The 14,941-nt window shown below is 32.4% G+C and overlaps 2 protein-coding genes across 5 annotated transcripts in view; one reads left to right on the forward strand and one right to left on the reverse strand.

Moving 5' to 3' along the window:
- LOC142357620 (uncharacterized) overlaps nucleotides 1-14,941 on the reverse strand; it is a 171,817-nt gene that overhangs the window by 78,330 nt on the left and 78,546 nt on the right. The window contains exon 1 of one of the 3 annotated variants that reach the window (XM_075409194.1): nucleotides 11,302-11,413. The exons of the other annotated variants lie outside the window; for them this stretch is intronic. The gene's annotated coding sequence lies outside the window, so the exon portion shown is untranslated. Of the gene's footprint in view, nucleotides 1-11,301; nucleotides 11,414-14,941 lie in introns of those variants that run through there. 3 annotated transcript variants of the gene reach the window in all.
- The window catches only part of LOC142357659 (isocitrate dehydrogenase [NAD] subunit gamma, mitochondrial-like), a 545,753-nt gene that overhangs the window by 32,447 nt on the left and 498,365 nt on the right, over nucleotides 1-14,941 (forward strand). The window lies entirely within an intron of this gene.

The following is a 14,941-nucleotide window of genomic DNA, read 5'->3' on the forward strand; positions in this document are numbered from 1 at the left end:
TATGAAATCGGCAATTATTAGAGTTTCTGCCTTTTGCAGGGCAATTTTGTCGGTTTAGTAGTTTCAGCGTTGTCCAAAGTTGCGAAAATTATTTGTGTTTTGGTTTTGATTGGAGGAATTCGCGTTGCAGTTTTAGCTGAGTCTTTGTCGTTGAAAGTTTTGTTGCGATTACGAATCTGATGATTTTTGACTGAGTACAGCTATTGCTTGAATCTTGATAGGTTTTCTGTTGGATTTGTGCTCCAACTTCTCTATGGACAGCTGTTTCCAAAGTTTTACTTGTTGTTACCGTTTTTTGAGGTGTTGGGGTCTCATAGTCCAGCACGTTTAGTATGAAAGTGTCAAGAAAGTGGAGAGTCTCCTTATAACCAAGATTTTAATTTTCGGCTTGCTCAATAAACCATCCGTTAAAACGGTCGACAGATTCTCATTTCTGTTTTGTGGAAGAGAAAAAAGACAAATCTGTCAAACTTGATGTTGCCTGCTTTGATGAAGAAGTCTTCCATGACTTTCCACAATTCTTTCATTCGTTCTTGTTCAATCAGAAAATGTGGAATGGTTAATTTTGACGATTCGGTGTCTTTGGGCCCCCATACAAAGATAAAGGAGAAGTGCAGCTTTCTGATCACCTATGTCCCACGGTTTGTCATCACAGAGATTTGCGATTTCGTCTATTTTCCGGCAGCAATTTTGCCAATTGACCCTGAGTTGCTGATTTCGGATTTTGCTATCTCTTTCCGTTCCTTGAGTATGATATCCAACTTTTTCATAAACTGCTTCGAGCGCGTAGTCGACCCCTGCAAGAGGTCCGTTTTAGAGAGTCTCCAATCGAATCCCTTCATTCGCTAAGAGAGTGAGTTTTCAATGCTCCGTCCATTTTCCCCATGATAGAGATGGGGTGATTGTAACTATTTCCCAAAAAGCATTGATATGACGAGGTGTTTTTCGGGAGTTCTTTGCTGAATGTGCCATATTATGCTAGTTGAATTACTAATCCGTCCAGATTTCTAAAACGTAGTTGGTATTCGCGTCGCGAATGACCAGTTGGATTTCTGGTCTCTATTTTGAAGAGCGATTGGCAAGGTTTAATTAAAAACTGAATTGTAGTAGTGAAAATTTGAGATTTAGAGAACTTTCAAGTAAAATCACAAAAGTAAATGAAAGTGATCATAAGTTGATCACGCGAAACAGCAGGAACTTCAAAATGTAGTGAATAGACAGTTTCTTGTCTACTAAAATGAACAAATAAAATGAAGATAAAAATTATTAACTAAATTAAATGAAAATTAAAATTAATCTAAACTTATGGGATATTGTTCCCAATATTCAACCAGTATGTTAGCAGCAATTGGTTCATTACACTGGCACAGTACTGCTAATTTGCATCACGAGGAAGAGAAAAATAGTTCTCTATTTACTTGAAACTAAAATGTCGCCAAAAATTTCCAACAAGTTTGTTGAGAACAATCAAATGTGGTTGGGGATTAAGCTCCTGCAATTATCTCAATAATTTCAGCCTTAAGGAGAATAAAATATCTCCCTCAATTTGCTATAGGTTTTGGGAGAAAAACAAAGAGGTCATCATCAAATTGATTAGACATTAAACTCGAATTCGATTTTTAGCTTGAGGATATATTCCATTTGTTTTATCCTCCCCGCAGTACGTTCTGAACCCCCAATTATAGAGCACGAGCACCTCAATTACATAGTAAATCATTATGTAAAAAAAACACATCCGTTTGGGAGGTGCAAATAATATGCACCCTTTAAGCGGGGGGGGGGGGTTCGAACAGAAAAGATCAGACCCTTAAAACATCATGCACTTTTGATTTGGTTGTTTCGACATGCAGCAACGTGAAAAAATGTCAACTAAAAACGGAAACTCTACCTGATGTGGAAATGGAATTCTCTTTCTGAACTTTTCTTGTTGAGTGGTATCTGCCTACAATTTTGCGCTAAATTACTGCAAATAAATGTAAAGTTACAGGGTAAAGTATTAAGATTGCGAGACTTTCAGTCAAAATTGTGACCTAGATAAGAGATGTCAGAGGGTGTTTTACGTGGGTGTTGACAAAATGCAAACGGAAAATTAATTCACTGCAAAAGAGGGTTTCTTGGGGAAACACTGACGTCTCATTAATTTTTTCCCTATGTGCCTTATTTCGAACCACACGATCCAATTTATCCAGAAAAAATTTATTTTCCCAAACAATATCGACAGTTTGAAAGGTTGCGATTAATCAGATGCATTTCGTAATCGAATGAATATTGAGAGCGTGGGCGGTCATTATGTCCAAGAGGATTAGAGTGTGTTTTCTTATAACGTAGGCGTTGAGGGTGAGGAAGGCTGTAAAAAGTTCATCTGAAGAGGAAAAAGATAATTCAACCTCTGTTTTTCGCTCAAGTTTTCACCAAAAAAGTCAGCTAGTTCATAACAAATTAGGCGCTTTGTTTCATAAGTATTACCATTCTCTTATTTACTGTCCTTTTCTCTCTTACCATTATACTCATAGAAACAAACACCGTCAACAATATAAGTATGCGCAGTTGGTTGCTTCGGTTCTTTAGTTGAGATTAATTGATAATTTCATGGAAGAAAATAGAAGTGTTCATGGTAAAAAACATGATCGCAACCTGACGATGTAAAAACAATTGAAACCATGCTTTAAAGTAGACTTATAACGTTAGAACAAATCTAAACTAAAATGTTTTTCCCTCTCTTTCTCTATTTGTTCCGACCCACCTTGGTGGGGGAGGAACTATACGCTCAACTGGAATTTTTGATTTGGCCAATATTGGCTGATCTATATACTCATTGTAGATTGTTGTAAGTGGTTTTAAATTTGATAAATATAGTGTTGTTGGTTTTTCCTGTAAAAACAGAGGATTAATGCTCAACGGTTTCATCCAATTTACGGATAACTTTTTGGCTAAAAATAAGAACTTCTGACACAGATCTCTCAAACACCAAAGATGGGTAGTTTAAATTCAGGTTCCAATGAGATATAGTTGAGAAAATATTTTTGCGGTTTTTTTTCTAATTAAACTCCATAATTGACCAACAATTATTTTTGATTTTCAGACTTTTTTAAAATGATTCATTTTGCTAACAATTGGAACATAAAATTTTTCTTAAGGGGGTCCGGAGAATCTACGGGCTAGTTTTCCTCAAATGCTGAGGTTTTGCTGCAAAAATATACTTTTATTGGACAAGATGTTTCTTTATTTTTCCGGCTTTTTTTAAATGTTATTATCGGTATGTTATTAGATCGGAATGATATCAGAACGTTGATAAGATTTTGATGAGCTCCATTTGCTTGCAAATGAAGCCCGAGGAACATATGCTTAATATTAAATTCAAAGTTTTTGATTTCTTCAGTCTTTACTTTCTGTTTAAGTTCCTGACTTCTATCTGTTTGTTATCTATTCTGTTATTCTTCTTCTTTTTAATTTTAGTTATTTTGTTCTGTTTTACTAAAGGCATCTGACACAAACTTTACGGGTAAAACCCACAACATTAATAAAATGTTGTTGGTTTTATCTGTAAAAACAGAGGGTTATTGCTGAACTGTTTCAACCAATTTTTTGGCTAAATTTTTGGTTAAAACTAAAGACATCTAACACAAACCTCCCAAGCATCAAAGAGGGCTAGTTCTATTTCTGGTTTCTTTTCTTATGAGATAAAGATAAGACAGATTTTTTGGCGTTTTTTCTAATTAAACTCGAGAAATGACCAATATATATTTTTGAGATAAAAACTTCCTTAAAATTGACACATCTTGCTATTACTTGGAACAAAAATAATTTTCTTAATGAGTTCCATAAATTCTAACGACTTGGTTCCGTCTAATTATGAGATTTTGCACAAAAAAATATATTTGTATTGGGAAGAGATGTATTTTTTGTCCTCATTGTTCTTTTAAAGTTAATAACGGGATATTGTTGGAACGGATTGATATCAAAAGGTTGCTAAATTTTGATAAGCCCAATTTGCGTGCAAATGAAAACCGATGAAAATATGCTAAATTTTAAGTTGAAACCTGATGACTTTCTTCTTTTAATTATCGTTCTTTTATAATGTTATGGCCTAATTCAATACTGAAAAGTTAAACAGGAGCACTAAGGAGCGACAAAATTTTCTTTTTATTGTTTCTTTTCCAAAAATATGTTCAGTCTGTCTTTTGAATTGTTTTTTATAAAAAAAATGAGGATTTTGTGTTTCTACTGTGAATTTTTAGCTGGTTTGCAACAAAGAGGTTGCATTTTTCCTATCTAAAATTCAATCACTGCTGTTTTTTCATTGTTTAAGAGTAGGTTTTTTGTATTGAATTTTCGCTGTTTGTTTTTATGTGGTTCTGGGACGTTTGTTCATTCTTGAGGTGCTTTTTTGTTTTGCCACATTACCGTTTTAATGAAAAGTTGCAAATTGCAATTTATGCATTGAATTAAATTGCAAATGAATATATTCAATGTTCTAATTAAAAAAAATGGGGTTTGACGGATTCGACAACACAAACAAAATTTTGTTTTTCAAAACAAAATTTGAATTTTTTACCACGATTTCCGCTTTTTTTCTTGTAATTCTATGATAGTCTCATGTCAATATCAGGTGTCAATTAGAGTGTTGGAGCTATAAATTTTTACGGTTTTTCCTTGACAGAATAATTTGAGATTTTTGGCCCGACTTTAAAGTAATTTGAATCTCTTATTAATTGAACCTCTATCAGAAAATTAATTTTTTTCTAAATAAACATTAGTCGTCAATAAATTTTCAGGTTTTAACAAATGGTTTTTTACCTTTGATTTTTGAATTTCGTTTGGTTTTTGGGTTTCTGGACACTTGAAAGGAGGGGCATTTGGGTTTCTGGGCATTGAAAGAAGGCGTAGTTGAAATGATTATGTATTTTGACGGCTTCAACGATAGTTTTTCAAAAAAATGTATTCATTTTTTTCATTTTTTTTTGGATTTTTGTAGTTCTATGACAGTCCCTGGATAATATAAAGGCTCATTCAGATTTTTGGAACCAAAACTTTTTTCTTTTTCTTCTATTTGAGAATAATTTTAGATTATTGCGCCAGATCTTAACATATTTTGGATATCTTTTTAAATAAACTTCAAATTAAAATTTAGAAAGTGAAAACAATTGAAACCATGATTTAAGGCAGACTCACAAACTTTCCTCTCTTTCTCTTTTTGCTCCGAATCACTTTGGTGGTGGAGAAACTATATGCTCAACTGAACATTTTGGTTTGGCCAATTTTGGTCGGTCAATATACTCAGAGTAGATTGTTGTGAGCGGAGTGCTATCATTCAGAAAGCCGACCCAGCGTAGATTATAGAATTAAAAAGATTTTTCTGGTTTTCGTTTTTATTTCTACGAAGAAACAAACAATCCATTTCTTAAGAACCTTTGATTTTTTTCAGTTGATTTTGCTCATATTTAGCATACCTTTTAACAATCGTTTGACAGTTTGGTTTCACATGTGTTAAAATTGATAAATTTAATGTTTTTGGCTTTACCTGTAAAAACAGAGGATTATTGTTGAACTATTTCAACCAATTTTTTGGCTAACTTTTTGGCTAAAACTAAAACCATCTGACACAAACTTCCCAAACATCAAAGAGAATTTATTCTTTTTCAGGTTCCTGTTCCTATGAGATAACGATTAAAAAAATTTTTGGAGTTTTTTTCTAATTAAACTCTAATTTATTTTTGAGATAAAAACTTCCTTAAATTAATTCATCTTGCTATTAATTGGATTAAAAAAGTTTTTCCTAAAGGTTTCCGAAAAATCTGAGGACTAGTTTTGGTCTAGTCAAGAGGTTTTACACGAAAAATATAATTGTATTGCGCAAAGTTTAATATTTTGTCTTGTTTGTTTTTTTTGTGTTAATATCGGGATGTTGTTAGACCGGAATGATATCAAAACGTTGCTAAATTTTTACAAGCCCCATTTGCGTGCAAATGAATCCCGATGAGCATATGCTAACACTAAGTTGAAACCTGATGATTTTCATCTTTTAATTACTGTTATTTTATAATGTTATGGCTTAGTTCCATACTCAAAAGTTAAACAGGAGTACTAAGGAGCAACAAAATGTTCCAATTATTGTTTTTTTTCCAAAAAATGTTCTTTTAAAAATTTTTATTTTCATAAACATATTGAGGATTTTGTGTTTCTGCTGGGAACTTTTAGTTGGTTTCCAACTAAGAGGTTGCGTACTAACTAATGTTAAATTTCTGATGTTTCTTCATTGTTTAAGAATTGGTTTTTTCTAGTGAATTTTCGTAGTTTGTTTTTATGTGGTTCCTGGACGTTTGTCTATTCTTGGGGTGCTTTTGTCTTGCCACATTACCGTTTTAATGAAAAGTTGCAAATTGCAATTTATGCATTGGATGAAATTGAAAATGAATATACTCAATGTTCTAATTTAACAAAATATGGGATATTGACGGGTTCAACAGTTTTTCAAAAAACAATAATTCAATTTTTACCTTGATTTCCGCCTTTTTGTAGTTCTATGATAGTCCCATATCAATATCAGGTGTCAATTAGAGTGTTGGAGCTATAAGTTTTTACGGTTTTCCCTTGACAAAATAATTTTGGATTTTTGGTCCGACTTTAACGTAAGTTGGATCTTTTATTAATTGAACTTTTATCAGAAAACTAGTTTTGTTTTTATTAAATATTAGTCGTCAATATAAATTCATGTTTTGGGAAATTGTTTTTTACCTTTGATTTTTGAATTTAGTTTGGTTTTTGGTTTCTGGACAGTTGTTTACTAGAGAAGTTTTTTGTCTGGTCACATTACAGTCTTAATGACAAGCTGGAAATCTTAAAATTGGCATTGAAAGAAGGCGCAGTTGAACGTTTTCAATGTTCTTAATGAAAAGATTGTGTCTTTTGACGGCTTCAACGACAGTTTTTCAAAAACAGTATTCAATTTTTTAATGCGCTTGTTCTTAACATAATTCGGATCTCTTTTTAATTAAGCTTCAAATTAAATTTTATAATGTAAAAACAATTGAAATCATGATTTAAGGCAGACTCACAACTTTAGAAAAAATCTTAACTGAAGTAGTTTTCCTCTCTTTCTCCTTTTGCTCCGAACCACATTGGTGGTGGAGGAAATATAAGCTCAACTGAAAATTTTGATTTGGCCAATTTTGGTCGGTCAATATACTCATAGTAGACTGTTGTGAGTGGCATATAGGAGAGGAAAAAATGCTCCATTGAAAATTTTGGTTTAGCCAATTTTGGTCAGTCAATATAATCATAGGAGACTGTTGTGAGTGGTATCATAAAGAAAACCGGCGCAGCGTAGATTATAGAATCAAAGAGATTTTTCTTGTTTTCGTTTCTTTTTCCACGAAGAAATGTAGGTTCATTTTTTTGTGAACATTCGACCTTTTACATTTGATTTTGCTCTCATTTAGCGTACTTTTTCTCAATCGTTTGAAAGTATGGTTTCACAGTATGTTAAAATTGATATATATATAATGTTATCGGCTTTACCTGTAAAAACAGAGGATTATTGTTGAACTATTTCAACCAATTTTTTGGCTAACTTTTTGGCTAAAAATAAAACCATCTGACACAAACTTCCCAAACATCAAAGAGGGTTTATTCTTTTTTAGGTTCCTGTTCCTATGAGATAACGAAAAAAGAAAATTTTTGGCGTTTTTTTCTAATTAAACTCGAGAAATGACCAAAATTTATTTTTGAGATGAAAACTTCCTTAAATTAATTCATCTTGCTATTAATTGGATTTAAAAAGCTTTTCTTAAAGGTTTCCGAAAAATCTGAGGACTAATTTCGGTCTAGTCATGAGGTTTTACACGAAAAATATAATTTGTATTGGGCAAGGTTTTATTTTTCGTCTTCTTTGTTTTTTTAATGTTAATATCGGGATGTTGTTAGACCGGATTGATATCAGAACGTTGCAAATTTTTTACAAGCCCCATTTGCGTGCAAATGAAGTCCGAAGAACATATGCTCAACATTAAGTTTTATCTAGTGTTTTCGTTTGAAAACTTATTCTGTTTTTCTTTTGAAATTATTTATTCGGGAAAAGGAGGATTTTTTTCTTTCTTCTGTCAACTTGTAGTTGATTTCCAACTAAGAGGTCGATTTTTTTTTCTAATTAAATTTAGGTCGTCACTGCCTTTTTGGTTGTTTAAGAAATGGTTTTTTGGATGAGGGTTTTCGTTTTTCGTTTTCTATTTGTGTTCTTGGGCGCTTGTCCATTCTTGAGCTGCTTTCTTCTCCGATTACATTACTGGTTTCATGACATGTCGGAAATCACAATATTGGCCTGACCTCCCTTTTGATAGCGTAATTAAAATTTTCTGAATAATTGATTTGACAGTATGATTTGGTAATTTTTCAATCAAGGTTTTTTAAAACGCTTGCTGAGGATCATCTACTTTTTGGTCGGACATTGTTTCGCGGTTCAATTTCACAGAATTTGCTTTTCAGCTAATTGTGGTCATGAGTTTATTCGGAAATTTTAAATTCAAGAAAATTTTCTAACATTACATTTAATTTAGTTCAAATAGGCAATTTGACCCAAATTCATTGATCTTTTCCAGAAGAGTTTCATAGAGAGGGAACACTTCTTTGAATCACCAGCAGTTTACTGGCCCATATACTTAATGTCAGTTTGCAAAAGCGGACTTATGCAGAATAAATATAACACCTGAGTAATAATTTATTTGACATTTGAGAGTGATTAGCGGGGCGAAAGTCAACAAAAAAATTATGAGATGAAAACCTGACTTCAAATGAGCAAAAAACAATTTACAACTAAAATAATCTAGAGTTATAAAACGACGAGAAACGATTTGTGTCATCTAAAAATTTTTAGCTTTTCGCACGAAGAATGAACAGACTAATACTTTTAATCTTAATGAAGGCTGTAAGTGATATCTCGGAACCTGCTCTGACCAAAATTTTTCACATACTGTATTAAATTATTGTGCAGGTTTTTCTAGCCTATTTTTTGTTACCAACAAATATTAATGTGTCTCCAATTTGATTGTTCTTTTAATGGCGACAGGGTTTTATGATGATAAGTCCTGGTACGGTTCAATGTGCGCTGATCAATGCGCCACAGAAACCAATCTCGAGTCAATATTATGCTGATGATCGAAAGCCCCTTTTGAGTCAACAGGTTTCGAGAGTTTAAAAGTCATCAGTTAATGCTGAACAAACTTTATATGTTGCAGCCCAAGACCAGAAGATGAAAAAACCAACTAAAGAGATTCTTGATGCGCTTGGTTTTGCACGTGCAATATTGTCGGTATCTTCGGTTACAAACGTAAGAAATCGTCAGAATACTTGGTTTCCTAGCATCGAGCCTTCGGTTTCTCAGATTAATTAAATAGGAAACTTTCGGTATGCCTGGTTTCTTAGCATTGCTATCTTTGGTTTCTCAGATTTGATGGTATTTGGTCTCTTAGAATTGGTATATTTGATTTTAAGCTAAAGACATTGTCAGTTTTTTTCATGCAAAATTTGAGCTTTTATGTTTTACAATATAACCAATTAGTATAACGGTTATTTATAAGCAGGAGTTTTGAACGTACCTTGGCGACATTATCTTCAAAAAAATGATTGATTTTACTTTTTACCTCATTCATAAAATTAGTTGAACAAGAATAAACTTTATTGTTTGCTTCCAGGTTAAAATATTAACAGACATAATACACTTTGTTTAAGATCCAGTCATTTCAACTGACACTATTGAGTCTTGATATGATCCCAATAATTTCAGTAGAAGTAAGTACTTTCTTGTGGTTTCAAACCAGCATCAAACCAATAGCTTCTCTTGTTTAAAACCAAACAAATCGAATCTACAAAACTGTTATCACCAACAAAAAGAAACCCAACTGACTAACCACAATTGTGTTTTATAGAAGCGATCATTCTTAATCTGAAAAATCGTACTTACAGACGCTTATCTTACTTACGTATAAAAGCCAACATATCTAATCTAAGAAACCGAGGATACGCATGACACTCTTACGATTAGGACAAAGCAAATCCTAAGTTAAAAGTTGACATGATCTGACTCCACAAAAAATTGAAAATGACTTGATATAGTGCTCTTCTTACAAAGAGCAACAAAGAAATGCTAGCCTTTTTGTTGAGTCGAAGTATAACAGTAACATCCAACTGGCCTGAGATAAAACATATATCACTAAATTTATAGAGTTAATATAGATAGTTTTTAAACGTTTGTTGCGTCGTCATGGACATGTTTGTCCCTTTATAAAAGTATATCACACTGGACGAAGCTCTGAGGGGAAACTGCTCATCTTGGGTTAACAAGAAAGAGAAGTTTCATATAGAGGTACTAACAACATGAAAAGGTATCGAAACCACTAACGACAGTAAGAACAACAAAGAATTTCTATAAAGGTAGAGATGAATCCTCAAAATTTACACCCTGACCTTTGACCAAACAAATTTTAGCACTGAGCCATGACATTTCTAGACTGAAATTTGTTTCTGTGCGGTTCTATTTTCATACTATATTTATACAGATTATATAAAAGTTGAGAAAAAGAAACATACACTGAATTTAGTCTGAAATTAATTTGAAAATCGCTTGATTCAAATCTGCACGGTTAATTTTACATTCTACTTGATTAATGCTCATTCGGAACTCCTTCGCAAAAAATGCTGCACACAATCTAAAAAATATTCCATGTACGAGCACCTAGATCTGAGAAACAGTCCATTCACGAGTACTTTTGCCTAAGAAACAGTCCAGATACGAGTACCTATGGCTGAGAAATAGTCAGTTTGGTAGTACCTAAGGCTGACAAATAGTTCATGTACGAGTACTTGCGTCTGATATATGGTCCAAGTGGGCCAGACCTGTGGCTGGAGCACTCTCTGATGAACAAACGCTTCAACTGACAGTCACTATGTTGGACTGCATCTATGTCTGGGTTTGGAAGAAATAGAAAAATTAATTTAATGAAGCGAAAAGAGAAAAAATTGAAATTGATTAGAGTTCTCTAGAGTTTATTGTTTCCTTTTTTTTGTAAATGAAGTTCGAGCAGCTTATTTCTAGCTCGTAACCGACTTATTTCAATACTAATTAATCCTATATTTCAAAATTAGGAATACTACCATTACATGATCGGTGTTTGATCTGTTCTCGAAAAAGTGCCCTGGTTGAACAATAAAAAACGTCACTTAATCTCAGTAAATTAATGGAAAGTGAAATGGACATTTGCACACTTGTGCAGTTCCATTACAATCAATTTTGGATGAGAATTTACTTACCTCAATCAGCGAGTTGAAGTTTTAAAGAGAACAGTATTTGAGTTTGTAAAACTTTTGAATTATTTCTACGAAAATTCATATCTACAATTAATTTCCAAATATAGTTAGAACTAATTCGTTTTCGAGTTGAAGGATGTTAGAACCAACAAATAGTAACTTCGTTTAATAGCTTCTATCTGAAGCTGATAATGCGGTGTTATGAATTTAATTAGTTTATCAAAAGTTTCCGCTCAAAATGAGCCTCGATGTAGTGTTTTGATTTGGTGTAAATTGGAGGGGAAGTTAACTGTGATAAGGTTTCTGTTTTCAATTAGAAGCACAAACAGTGCCGCTTTTTCCAAATGATTGCTCAAAATATCAGCAGCTCCATTAAAATGGGAGTGAAAATTTGGCTTGAAAGAAAAACTTCCGCAAAAAAACGGTTTCAACTTCCTAATTTTTGTTTAAGTATCAAAAAATTACAAGGGCGGTTCTCAAACAAAGTAATAAAAATTTGAGAAGAGAAAATACAATAACAAAAAGTAATGAAGTCGGGGAGAGTAAAAGGCTGCCTTGATTTGATTTCACAAATTGGATTTTTTTCATAAATGACTAAAAGTTGCTATTCTTTCACATATGACAAATAAATATTAACATCGTTATTGGGTCGAGGTGTTACAGAAAAAAAAGAGACTATCCTGAGATAAAACATGTAACACCAAATTTGTAGAGGTCGTTTTGATATTTTTTGTTGTGTTGTGTTATCGCGGACCTTAATGTCCAATTTTAGAAATATATCACATTGAACGCAGCCCTGAGGAGAAGCTAAAGATCAGATGTTAATAAGAAAATTGAGAAATTATACAGAGAGAAGCTAGCCTCATGATATGGCACCAAAACATCAGGGTAAGATTTTTAAAAATGATGTTTATTAAAGCTTCTACTTCTTTTTAACCCCACGTGTTTTAGTATCATATCTTTCTCCTATATCATTCAACCCTCCAAACTCCTCACCCGAAAACTCATTCCGCAAAAGTTACGCCTGTCCCTAATTTTAAAACTGAATTGTAGCGATTATAATGATTAAAATCGGGTTGAAATGATAAGAGGTGATATTAATAGGGTTAAAAAAGCGGGTCATCAGATATGAAGTCTGATTTGACTCTGTTTCCCGTCATCCGTTTTCGAATGGTTAAATTTTCGAACTCAGCTGAAGTGAGTTGTAAAATTTAGACAGATACAGCTTTTTTTTACAAAATTAAATTCATGTTATCGACATAGTTTCCATAAAAAGCTGGTTATTAAGAGGGTCATTTGAAAACATTTAACATCTGAAAAAGTTTCTGCGGCGTATTTTTGTCCCAAGGTACAAGAGGGAGAAATACATTGGTTTATAATTTCATGACATATCTACTTCAGTTATTTGCACTATTTGTGATATTAATTCGAAAAAGTAAAAGCTCCCACTGAAAGTGATAAATAGCCGAAAAGCTGCAAAATACCTCTGTGAATTTTTTAAATTTTAATAAATCCAATTTGACAAAAGAATGAGTTAATTAGGGAGAATTAGCTGGTTGATAAGAGAAAAAACTCAACAAACTCAAATTTAGTCTATAAAAGATAATTTTTTCTCATTTTTAAAAACTAATTTAGAAAGCAAATCAAAATATCTTGAGTCAAAACTATTTTAGGAAGGCTAAAACATTGCAACTGAAATGTGAATTAATTTAGTTCTCTAATCGGTACTAATTGTCGGTAAGAGCACGTCTCTCTTTCAAATACATAGAAAAAATTGATCAATAATATCAGCTTAAGAGATAGTAGTATAATTCTTGAATTGAAATTTTCTTCAAAAAAATCATTGACTGAAAGAAAAAAAAAAGACGGCAATAAAATTACAAATAAATGAAACAAAAAATCAGAAAAACAACCAACAAACTGGGAAACAGTTAAACATAATCGGATGCCTGCATTTGAACAAAAAAAATCTCTCCTTGAAATATAATTTTTTTTCACTTTGAGAGTGAAAATATTTTACGTCTTTAATTGAGTACCTTTCGAGCTCAGAGAAAAATTGTCGTACCGGAATCTTTGCTCAATTTTGAGTTCTCATTGAACTTCAATCCTTATCAAATTAAGTGGAGAAATAAAAAAACAGCGATCCCAAAACAATTCAAATTTTTTCAATTTCAGAAGATCTCACGGTCTGCAGCAAATTGTCTTCTAAGGTCGCAATATTTTATTCATTTTGTTGCTACAAACTATTTAAAGTTTTATTATTCACCTATATTTTTTGTGAACACAGAAAATGTTTCAAACTTGAAAATTAGGCAACTCCGTTTTTCAATCGCAAAAGTTTAAACAAAAATAGTTTGTTCTCGCTATGATTAATGATTAGTGGTATCAAATGACATTTGCAAGATCTCTGAGTTCGAAGCTGATCATGCATGTACAATCATTCTGGACTCATTCAATCATTCGATTTCATGACTTGTTGACCTGCACTGAGTTGGCTAATTTTTCGAGATCTTCTGAGTTGTTTTTTTTGTGTGTTTCTTTTTTTAATCTCAAAAATCACTAGAAATTCACCATGCTTGATTGCAAGCGATGATAATGAAAAAAATCTTTCCTTAAAGGAACAAAATTTCTCCTTGAAATCCAAAACTTTTCACTATGATAATGAAAACTTTTTAGGTATTTAATTGAGTACCTTTCGTGCTCATATAAAAGTTATTGTACTATCATATTTGCTCATTTTGAGAGTTCATTAACCTCAAACACAATCAAATTGAGTGAAAAAAACATCAACTCAAAACAATTTTAATTTTTTAAGCTTCAGAACATCTCAAGGTCTGCTGTAAAACGTCTTCTAAGGACGCAAAATTTTTTTCAATTTTTACCGAAGTTTATTCAAATTTCTATGCTTTTTCTGTGAACACAAAAAACAATTCGAACGTGAGAATTAGGCGACTCTGTTTTCTCAATAGCAAAACCTTAGACAAAAATCGTTTGTTCTCGCAATGATTAGCGGGAACGAAAGACATTTGCAAGATCTCTGAAATTGAAAATGATCTAGCATGTACAGTCTGTTTTTGATTCATTCCGCCATCCGATTTCATGATTTGTTGAGCTGCACTGATTTGGCTTTTTTTAGATATTCTGAATTGTGTTTTGTTTGTTTCCGTTTTTAATCTCGAGAAACACTAGAAGTCCACCATGCTTGTTTGCAACAAACAATCATTTTTTTGTTCTAGGATCAATTTTTTTCTTTGCAACAAACTAGGGAGAACCAAGAGTGTTGATACTTTAAATCCAGCTGCTGATGTGAGAATTTTCCACTAAGTTGAAAACAAAATCGTTAATGAGAAGAAAAAAATTTACCTGAAACTTTTTTCTAGTTAGCTAAAGACCTGGCGTCGAAAACTGGCTGGAAACTAAAAACCATGAAAATCTTCAATATAAATTTTTCAATACCGTTTGACTATCACATGCTCCGTGTATGTTGAAATTACAAAAAGTCAAATAGACAAACCGTTATTTCCATAAAGACTTTTTATTTTTATTTTTTACCATGTAAAACGCCATTTGTAAAAAAGAAAAAAAATTATGAATAAAAGTTTGCGCTATTTCGAGGTTTTTAATTTTTTGTAATTTACAGGGA

Source organism: Convolutriloba macropyga, chromosome 2 (assembly GCF_964194025.1).
Source record: "Convolutriloba macropyga chromosome 2, txConMacr16.3, whole genome shotgun sequence".
Classification (NCBI taxonomy): Eukaryota; Metazoa; Xenacoelomorpha; order Acoela; family Convolutidae; genus Convolutriloba; species Convolutriloba macropyga.